We start from the raw sequence: 11,605 nt of genomic DNA on the forward strand, positions 1-11,605 counted from the left end.
GTTCTCAAGCCTGTCAAGGCTAGCATCCCTTCCCTCTAGGATATCAACTGCACCACTCACCTTGGTGTCATTTGCAAACTTGCTGAGGGTGCACTCAATCCCACTGTCTGTGTCACTAATAAAGACATTGAACAGTACTCATCCCATTGGTGCCCAGTGACAGAACCAGAGGCAAAGGCACAAACTGAAACACAAGAGGTTCTGTCTGAACATCAGGAAACGCTTTTTTACAGTGAGGCTGACTGAGCACTGGAATGGGTTGCCCAGGGAGGTTGTGGAGTTTCCCTTGAAGATAGTTAAGAAAACACCTAGACAAGGTCCTGGGCAACTGTCTCTGCTTGAGCAGGGAGGTTGGAGCAGATATCCTCCAGAAGTCCCTTCTAATCTCAACCATTCTGTGTGTAACTTTAAGTATAGTAAATAAATAACAGATAGTAAAAACATTATTAAAATATATATTACAATACCATAGTAAAGTGTACAAAAGGAAACAAACAGAACCTTTAATTTTTACATGAAATATGTGGTTGACTTATCTTTTAAGTGAAGAATCTTTGAGGATTCTCAAAAGTGAAGGCTCTTTGAGGAATTTGTTATTAGTTATTTTCTCAATAGTACATCTTAGCAGAGGTGGAAGACAATGTTCTTTTAAACTTTAGACATCTCAGGCAATAAAGTCCATACCCTTAAAAGAAATTGGCTCCTTGCTCTGTGAATGTTCACTGTGTTATGCAACATATTGTGATCTTCTGGTGGCATACTGGATAACAAAATGATGTCTTTTTTGTAAGCTTTAATTTTGCCTTTATTTTTCCCACTTATATAAGGATAGAAAGTATAACAGCCAACAGCAGGAATATCTTCTTTAAAAGTGGTATGATCAATTCCAGCCAATTAAAAATATTAGTTATACATATAAATCAGTAGCAACCTCTGAGCAATAGTTAGTGTAGAAAATAATTATTTTAGGCAAAACTAATCATTATTTGTTAAGAATTTGTATAAGACCAGCAAAGTATCAACATTCTAGTTACCTCTGGCAACTTCAAAATATTGAGTCATTTATAAAACTTGTTTATTGTAATAACTTATGTAGCTGCACTAAAAGAAAAAGATGCAATCCATCTATCTGTATACTTAACAATTCCATCTACAGCACTGAACAGGCATAATAGCTGAGCATCCAATAACAAACAGGAGAACCAGAACAGGCAGGTCTTTGTACAGAAAAAACCATCATCATGGAAATAACTTTAGATGATTTCATGTACTGCAAAAGAGAAACATGTTCTGGCAGCTTCATCTCTGCTGCCATTCTCTGCCAACTTTAAGTGAGGTTTCTTTACCCCACAATCCTGCAGTTTACATTTTATGTATTGAATAATTTCCTTCAATTAATAATGCAAAAAACCCGTACGTGGCATAGTATGTAAAGTGACTGTTCACCATCTTTTTATTCATTCAAAGTAGCTTAAGAGCCTTTAAATTTACGAAGTTAATTTGGGTATATTGGCTAACCTCACATATATACTGTAGCAAGAATAATTAATATTGTAAGAGGAATTGTGGTTCTTAAGTGGCTATTATGTGTAAATTGACTTCCTGTGTATGTGACTGACTGCATAATTGACCACCTTTTTCTGCCTATGAAAAGCAGAGGTTTCTTTGACCTGCCAGTCACCTTATCCTCTTCAGTCAAAGAAGAGAAATAGGAACCTCAAAGAAGCAATTCATTATTCCTTTTATACACCTCTGCTTTAGGATGGGATGAATCACACCTTACACAGGTCCATTTGTCTCCCCTGATGGCAAGGGAAGGCTAGACAACAGCTGAGATAAGGTATCAACATTGTAGATGTCTGTGGTTTCCCAGAGGAATCTGACTCTAGAGTTTTTTACTTGGTTTTGTATTTTTTTATGGTTTTTTTTGTAGAAACAAAATAATTTTCTACTACTTAAATCAGTAGAGTTATTTGTTCTTGCTTACCAACACAAGCATTTATTTTCAGTGTCTCACACAGTTACTTTGATAACTATGAAAATGCTTTGTATTTTTGAAATAATATAATTTGTTCTGGATGTCATAAATAATTTCAGAAATGCATTATTTGGTTAATCCTCGCAACATCACTGTGAAATAGGTAAGTACCATTACGATTAAATGTTGACAGTTAATCGCTGCCTTGTGCAATTAAGCTGTACTACCCCAGGACACCTCATGCTTTCAGGTGACTGAATGTTTAGAGGGACCTGGGTTGTACAGGGACTGCATGATAAGGGGCTGAGCTTCCTGGGAGAGACACTCATCACTACTTCTGGCTGCACAGAAAGGAAAGTGTCTTTGTTGACTTGACGTAGGGACTAATGATGTTTCATGACATTCTTTCCTATAAGAGAAGACTGGATTTTAAATAAACCGTTCATATCTTATTACATCTGATTACATCTGAACAGTAATAAGCAATCATGATAATTTCCGTTCAATAGCTTAAAAAGCCCTTCTTTATCGTAGGTTTTACTGTGAGGAATAAATCATCTCAGAGATGATTCCCACACAACATTAGTAACTTTTTCTTGATTTGGTTGAATACATGTAGCAAGAGGAAATAATGGCGTATAAGCAAATGTATGAAAGTAATCACCTCAAACATCTATAAAACTAGATTTGTTAGTATTGATTCCGCTCATGTACAGTATTCCAATTACAGTGCTTCAATGTCAATATCTTTGGTATTCACTTATTAAAACTCCAGCAGGCAATGTTTTTATAGATTTCAGTAGGTGTATGTTTATGGGTATGAGCTTGTCAGAAAAAGTCTGTTTAATGTCTCCAATTTTTCTAAATCTTTCATTGTTGTCAGACAGAATTTCCTAGGGGTGGTGATGGGTGCGCTGATCGATTTCATTCCATTCTTCAGGCTTCATGAGACTTGGTATAGCTTTGATCAAACATGTAATAGTCATAAATAAGAGAGAGTTCATAGTCTATCAGACTCCAGGAAGTCTTCTTAGATAGTGCTAATAACGAATTCACAGGCAACAGTCCTAAATGTCGAAATGCTCAGGTTTTGGGTTCCACAGACAGTTTCCAAAGGAATTTTGCAACAGTGACTAATGCTTCATTTGATTTCGACTTTTAGGGTTCTAAAGCCTGTGAAATATTAGAGGATCTTTGGGCGAGTGGAGGTGGAAGGAAATGCATTAATTTCACAGAAGGTTTATCTTGATCTGAAACTTCTTAGACAGATCTTGTATATTTATAAGGCATTTAAAATACCTTTCTAAACTTTTCAAGATCTCTGTCTGGTAATTGTATATATAAACCTTGGTTAAATGCCCATTTAAGTCAATGGGTTATTTTCTTTTGATTTCAAAAGACTTTACACATGGCCCAGACGTTGGTTGTGTGAACACATATGCCTCTCACTGCTATAGAAAGGAAGTCGTCTCCCCTTCCCTTGGCCCTTCTCTTCTGTGTCTTGAACTAAGGTTGGTATTTAGAGCATTGAAAGGGAAACCTTGTTCTCAGCTTGCCTGGGAGCAAATACAGTTGAATTCCCCTGTAAACACTGCTGTAATACAAACCATTAGCAATAATGTATATTATAGCAGTAATAACCTTAAATGTCAATAAACCCATAAATAACAGTGAGTAACCATAAAAAAACTACAATCATACTGACATCTGAAAGGGAATTTGAATCCAGAAAAAGAAGGTAATCTAATTGTAATATCCAAATCTACTCTTCAGTAAGCCTGTTTGTGCTGTACTGAGATTTTGCCTAAATGGAACGATAGAAAGCCTGAAAGACTGTTGGCCATATTGTTCCTTTCTCTTTCCTGTACTACTGCTTTGTCTCCGTAATTTCTTTCCTTTCCACTGTATTTTGATTTCCATTTCCTTTAATCATGCTGCTGCCTTTGATAGCTCTCAACTTCTGACTCAGTGGAAAAATTCCTGACAAAAGGACCTCCATCTAAGAATGCTGTAAAACTTCTCATCAAGAAAAAAAATGCATTGCCTTAACATGCAAATAATTTCAGTAATTTCAGGGAGAAGCCTTAAACTCAAGCACATACATATATATGCTTTTCCATAACTGGACATATATAATAACCCTAATTAGAGATTGTGTGCTTGATGGATGTTTAGTATGTGATTCTGTAAAATAATCCCTTTTGATTTGTCTTTGAAAGCATAATTAAATGTACGTGCCTTTATTAGTGTTTTAGTTGATTATTTATAGTAGGAATAATTTTTTGTTAACAAATAAAAATGTTTTACAAGTAAATGGCACAAATATTGAGCAAAGGCTACTGAGCTATGAATTCTCTGTGAATTCATAGATATTATGAATGGTCCTTCTCTATACGTTATTGTTGCTTGTCACAAAGCACATTCTGAGTGATCTCATCTAAATTTCATTTGCTTTAAATTCTACTCATACAACTAACGATTATTCTGTACACTTCATCGGTTTTAACTAGATTTCTGTCATTTGTGGGACAAGTATTATCTTAAGGAATCCGTTCAGATTTAGTTTTTATTTTGCTTTCACTTGAATCCCTTTCTGCACGAATAATTTAAAACTAGCCAGTGACTGCACACTGTGTCAGTTTTTGTGTCCCCTTCCCTGTGTCATCTTTCATCTTCTTGCCCTGCCTTGCCTTTCCTTGCCTTGCCTTCTGTTCCCTTCCCTTCCCAAATTTTTGTCGTGAGATCATCAAGTTTAATGACTACACTAAACTGTATGAATCAGCTCTTTCCTGCCCCTTTCTTGTTGCTATTTTAATGACTTCCAGAACCTTGGTGACTCAGGGCTCGATTCATTCATGAGAGCTGACTGCTTTGAGCTGCTTCAGCAACACAGTACAACTGCCAGCCTCTTTAAACTGCTCTGGGATAGACCCTGCCTCTGTGTAAGGGAAATCTCTGCTACTTATTTGCTTCACAACCATGCCCTTTTTATGGCTCCAACTGGAGTATATGGCTAAATCCTGGCTGCCATGCTGGAGTCTCTAGATTGGACACCATTAGCTAAATCTAAGACAAGGATTTTTCTGGAAAGTGGTTTATAGCACATTTTGTCTCTGGCCTTTGCTTATGATGTTGTATATGACTTTTAAAAAAGGGCCTCCCTCCCTGTTTTACAAATGAGCTTTCAAATTGTCCAGATAAGGGTTTATGGTCTGGACAGGTCAGGGAAGGATCTTTCTCAAATTATTTTTCCCTGTTGTTTTCCTGCACTTGATATGTCATATTTGGCTCAGCTGCTTCTTGCCATACAGGCCACTTACCTGTGTGCATCTCATACCACCTTACGTGTACAAATGTGCTTCTGCTTCTTGGCCTCCACTTTCTTCCTTGGGGAAGCACAGATCTTCTATAGGTTTTGCATCACATCTGCCAGTCCTAAGCAGATATTGCAGGTACCCTTAGGAATATCAAATAGCACTAGACACCTGCACTTAAAAAGTGAGTTAAGCACAAAATATTCATGTTTTAAGAATTCAAATACTTTATTGTTAAAACAGTAAAACTTGAAATATAGAAAGTCAAACCTCAAAAAAAATCTCATCTAAGGCTAGTAATTAATTTTATCCTACCCTAAGATTTTCCTTGAAATAAAAGCATTACTTTTACTGAAGCAATTCTGCACCTGTTGTTTTCAGTCTTTTTCTTGGTTGTGAGGTGTCAGCCCCACCTAGTGAATGATTAATGAATTCTTAAAATACAGCACACCAAAAGAGTTATAAGCAAATGCTCATTTTTTTTTTTCTGGCCTGTATTTTCTGTTTCTCCTTCTAAAGTCCTCAGTGACTCTTGATTTCAATGAGATGGTATCTAAAATATGCTGGTGGAAGTGAAATCAGAAACAGGCCCAATGTCTTGCTCTCACGTTACAAGATTAGTTATAATTCTCAACAGTTTTAGCATTGTGGCATGATTCAGAGGACAAGGAGCATCACAGCAGTACAAGTTTTGGAGCACAGAAGAGAGAAAGAGTATTCCTGTGTTTTCCAACATTGTCAAAGAGAAAAATATGCTAACATGCTAAATACATCACCTAACTAGGTAGTTATGCCATAATCACTGCACTGAAATATAGTTGTGAGACAAGGTAGTATGAACAAGTTTAAAGGTATTGGGTCAGATTCTTGGTTGGAATAAATTGGAACAAGATGGAATAAATTAGAATAAGCTTCTTTGGCTTGAGGTGTTGCTTTTATGCATCTGGGAACATGGCTTGCTAATAGTTGAAGGAAAGGTCTTGCTGATAGCAATAATTGTTTCTGCTGTTCCACCCAAACACTTTATATGCCCTTTGAAGAATTTAAAACAGCATGGGCTTGAATTTAATTTAGCTAAAATTTAAATTGAACAATAGATTATTTTTTTTTACTCCAATATAATCTTGTATGGCAGCAGAATAGCTTAAAACATACCCTAAACATAAAGCTCCTGAAACAACATGAAGTGGCTTTTAAGTGACATAGCTTTACGGACTTAAGTACTTATGTTAAAAGGTTTGTTTTCCTGTGTTTCTATGTAGTCCTTTACTTCCTACTTTTGAGAGAAGGTTTGGTACAAAGCAAATTTTGGAAGCACTAGGAAGAGAGTTGACCCTCACTAAAAAAAGATGAAGAACAAGGGTCTGCAGCTGTGAGCTGCAGATCTCAGCAGTGTAGGTGAGATTTGGCCTTTCCCTGGGAGATCCAGCTAGGATGTGTTTCGCTTGTGCACCACTTGTGCATCAACATGTGTACTGCTAGTGACATGCACACTCCATATTTTACAAACAGGGAGAGTTTTGCCTGTACTGCTTTTCCACGGGAGGCATGTTCATTTGGGATGCTGAACAGTCCAGAAATACAGGCAACTGCTAAGAAATTGTGCACCATGTCCTTGCACTGTCACAGCTGGCTTGGACGGCGCCTCTCTAGGTTTCTTATAGTAGACGGAGAGGAGGGATAACACATTAACTACAGAGAAATTAATCTAGGGAAGTTAATCTAGTTGAACCACTTGAAAAGGGCACCAAAGTTTACCTGCTGTTCATAAGCAGGGCACTAGTGTCTGTTCATTTCATTTAGCAAATCTTGATCAGACAAGACTTGGAATGACAGAATCACATGATGATGGAGGTTGAAAGAGACCTCTGGTCCAACCCCCTTGCTCAGCTTCAGTTTGTTACACTTCATTTCATGTTCTGGATGCTGGTAGAACCATGGTAATGAACACACAGATGATGCTGAAGCGCAAGAAGAAGATGGATTCCTGATGGAAGAACATCACCTGTTCTATTTAAATGAGAGTCCCTACCTTCTCCTCAGTGTCCTACACTGGGGTGGAGTTGCCTTGGAGCAGCACAGAGCTGTGCTCCCCTATTTTGGCCTTCTGAGGCATGCAGCATGTACTGCTGCACAGGGGCCCTAATCTAGACTGGGACTGGATCTGGCCTTATCTTTTGTAATGTGATCCCTGCAATATAACTGTAAGATATTATACCAGAAAGCCAAGATAAGTCACAAACTTGGCTTTTCAGCTATAAACACAAATACATTTTTACATTACCAAATTCAAATATTTTAGTAAGACTCTTCCAGTGTTTTAATAGTGAAATAATTTTGAATTTTATTTTTATTAATCTGTATCTTCCAGTGCAGGCCAAAGATAATGTATGTATATCAAATTTTCCTCTGCGATGAGATTCTGTTAACTCCATTTATGGATAATCACCCATTTATTATGAATCCTTACTTCAAGTTCTGCAACTCTCCTTAAAATCTCATATTATTTTTCTGTTTTCTGTAGTCTTGACTCCATAACTCCCGTGATGTTAGCCAATAATCTAATATTTTGTTGTAAATCAAACTAAAATAAAAGCCTTGGCTTTCATATTTGTTAAGAAACTGTTGATCTTTTGTTCGTAATCCAAACCCAAAAGAGAGAATTAGAATAAAATATTTAGTATTCAAAGACATGCTTCTTACAAGATCTCATGGGATTGGAATGCCTTAGTTTAGTAGTTCAGCCCATGTCTGGCTTCACTGGAGGTGAAGTTGGAGGATGAGGTGTGGAAGAGGTGTGTGTCAGGCCTCTTCACCTGCTCCCCTGTCACCAAGCCAGGTGGCAGTCAACACGTTGCTTCAAAGAGGAGAAAGAGATGGCTTGCCCTGGGCTTTCTGCTTTGAAAATTTTTAAGGGCCCTCTAAGATTTTACAAAATACCATAATACGTAGAGTTGCAGTGGTGCCTTCTTGCTTAGTGTTCCTGGTACTCCTTAGCAGCCTGTTGTGGCCTCTTGTGGTGTTTGCATGGTGCCTTATGGTGGAGGACTTGGTGGAGTGGTGCCCTGCTCCATGGTGGTGCGGTGCCCTGCTCCATGGTGGTGCCTTGTGGTGGAGAAATTGGTGGGGTGGTGCCCTGCTCCAGGGGGCCTCATGGTGGAGGGTGGTCTGGAGTGGTGCTCTGCTCTGTGTGACGGCAAAGGGGAGGAGTCACCATCACAGTCAGATTTACAAACACATGCTGCTGTAACATCCTCTGTTTCATGCTTTACGAATGTTTCACCCAAAATGAAACTGAGCTTTTCTTAGTTCAGTACAATAAAAAATAGACCAACACATCCTCCATTGCCATCCAGGGATCTCACTCTTTTGATTTGGTAATACAGTTTTGATATGAAAACCTTCCCTTGAGCCAGGAGGGCTCTGTGGAGGGCGAGCTCTCATCTCTGACAGACTGTTTTTGTCTTCAAAATTATGGTCCAAGTCACCTACCCTGAGAAGGCAGTCTGTGCTTGAAGGTCACCTTGTGATTAATGGAAATGGAAAGGTTTAGCATGTCAGAGAGGAACAGGTAGTAAAACAGACAGTTGCTCTTCTCATAGTTTGCTTAGGCTTCATAATCCTAACCTGTAGTTAGTTATTTGTCTCATGGTCCAGTGACTTGTAAAGTGTTTGTGCTTCAGAAATTTGTCCTCAGTGTGGGAATAAAGGGCTTGAAAAACACATAGGGTAGGAAGGCTCTACAGAGGGACCCGGACAGGCTGGATCGATGGGCCAAGGCCAACTGTATGAGGTTTAATAAGGCCAAGTGCTGGGTCCTCCATTTTGGTCACAACAACCCCAAGCAACGTTACAGGTTTGGGGAAGAGTGGCTGGAAAGCTGCCCAGCAGAAAAGGACCTGGGGGTGCTGGTGGACGGCCAGCTTAACATGAGCCAGCAGTGTGCCCAGGTGGCCAAGAAGGCCAACAGCCTTCTGGCTTGTATCAGGAATAGCGTGGCCAGCAGGAGCAGGGAAGTGATCGTGCCTCTGTACTCGGCACTGGTGAGGCCGCACCTCGAGTGCTGTGTTCAGTTCTGGGCCCCGCTGTACCAGAGGGACATTGAAGTGCTGGAGCGTGTCCAGAGGAGAGCTACCAGGCTGGTGAGGGGTCTGGAGACCAGGTCATATGAGGAGAGGCTGAGGGAGCTGGGCATGTTTAGCTTGGAGAAGAGGAGGCTGAGGGGAGACCTCATTGCCCTCTACAACTACCTGAAAGGAGGCTGTAGAGAGGTGGGTGTTGGCCTCTTCTCCCAGGTGAATAATGACAGGACCAGAGGAAATGGTCTGAAGTTGCAGCAGGGGAGGTTTAGATTAGACATTAGGAGGAATTACTTTACTGAAAGAGTGGTCAGGCACTGGAACAGCCTGCCCAGGGAGGTGGTTGAGTCACCATCCCTAGAGGTATTTAAGAAACATCTAGATTTGACGCTTCAGGGCATGGTTTAGTGGCAGAGATTTTAGGGGGTTTTTTGTGTGTGTATGGTTGGACTCGATGATCTCAAAGGTCCTTTCCAACCATGAAGAATCTATGATTCTGTGATTGTATATCAGCTTGCATTACAAATATAAAGGACAGAAGCACTCAAAAGTATCTCATAGATATAAAACAGGGAAGATGTGTGTTGTGGTTTAACTCCAGACAGCAACTAAGAACAACGCAGCCTCTCACTCACTCACCCCTGACCCCGGTGGGAGAGGGGAGAGAATTGGAAGGCTAAAAGTGAGAAAACTCATGGGTTGAGATAAAACAGTTTAATATTTTTAAATAAATAAATAAATAAATAAATAAATAATTGAAAGGAAAAGAGGAAAAAAAGACAAAGGAAGAGAAAAATAAAATGCAAGAAAGACAAGTGATGCAAATGAAAACAATTGCTCAGCGTGTTACCAACTCTGTTTTCAGGACAGATCCAAAACATAACCCACATACAAGCTACTATGACAAAATTTAACTCTATCCCAGCCAAAACCAGTACAATGGTTGGTGCCTTTTCCAGAGGTGGTTATAGCTGACACTTCTACATATGAGCTGTTATGTGTGTAGGTATTGGTGCTTCCGAATGGCCAGACTTCTCCTGCTCCTCACTCATTAAGTGTCTTATTATTTCCAGCCATTTGGTAAATCTTTCAATAAGAAGCTGTTGCTTTTAAGATACAGTAAAAGCTGTTTTTCCTTTGTCGTTACAGCTTTCATAGATAGTACTGTATGTGAAAGGAGAGGAAATTTCATTTTTATTGTCGTATTAGCTATGTGATGATGAGCAGTTATAGAAGAGAAGAAATGATTATGTATGTGTCAGCTTATTTCTTCTGGGAATGTAGAACTGTCATGATGGCTGAACCGAGCAAAAGGAATCAGTGCAACTGTATTGGCAAATGTAATATTTCAAATCCAGGTTTAGAACATTGCAAAACTCAAATAGTTAATCATAGATGAAGAAGAATATTCAGCAAATCATATTTAATTATTCTGTGAAAATTTGCATGTCACTCACTTTTCCATTCCATTATCTATGAATAAAACCTGATTAAATATGAGCACGAGATGATTGTACAAGTTTTGACATGACAGTGCCACCTGCTGTTACATTATGCAATTGGTATAGAATTTTCTAAGTACTTTAGAGGCTTACTCCCACTTTCAAAAGATAGACACATTGGAAAGCTTTGGAGATGCGATGCTGAGACGGTAGCCTCAGGTTGGTGTTTGGAGCTATGTTAACATTATTCTTTCTTATATTTAATTAATTTTTCATTCTCCCCCTCTACTCTGCGCTGGTGAGGCCACAACTGGAATACTGTGTCCAGTTTTAGGCTCCCCAGTTCAAGAGGGACAGGGAACTACTGGAGCGAGTCCAGCGTAGGGCAACCAAGATGATTATGGGACTGGAGCACCTCCCTTATGAGGAAAGGCTGAGAGAGCTGGGACTCTTTAGCCTGGAGAAGAGAAGGTTGAGGGGGGACCTGATTAATGTTTACAAGTATCTAAAGGGTGGGTTTAAGGAGGACGGAGCCAGGCTCTTTTCAGTGGTTCCCAGTGACAGGACAAGGGGCAATGGGCACAAGCTGGAACATAGGAAGTTCCGTTCAAATACACGGAAAAACTTCTTTACGGTGAGGGTGACAGAGCACTGGAACAGGCTGCCCAGGGAGGTTGTGGAGTCCCCTTCTCTGGAGATTTTCAAGACCCGCCCGGATGCAGCCCTGAGGGATGTGCTTTAGGCAATCCTGCTCTAGCAGGGGAGTTGGACTAGATGATCTCTAGAGGTCCC

This window comes from Chroicocephalus ridibundus, chromosome 2 (genome assembly GCF_963924245.1).
Source record: "Chroicocephalus ridibundus chromosome 2, bChrRid1.1, whole genome shotgun sequence".
Lineage (NCBI taxonomy): Eukaryota > Metazoa > Chordata > Aves > Charadriiformes > Laridae > Chroicocephalus > Chroicocephalus ridibundus.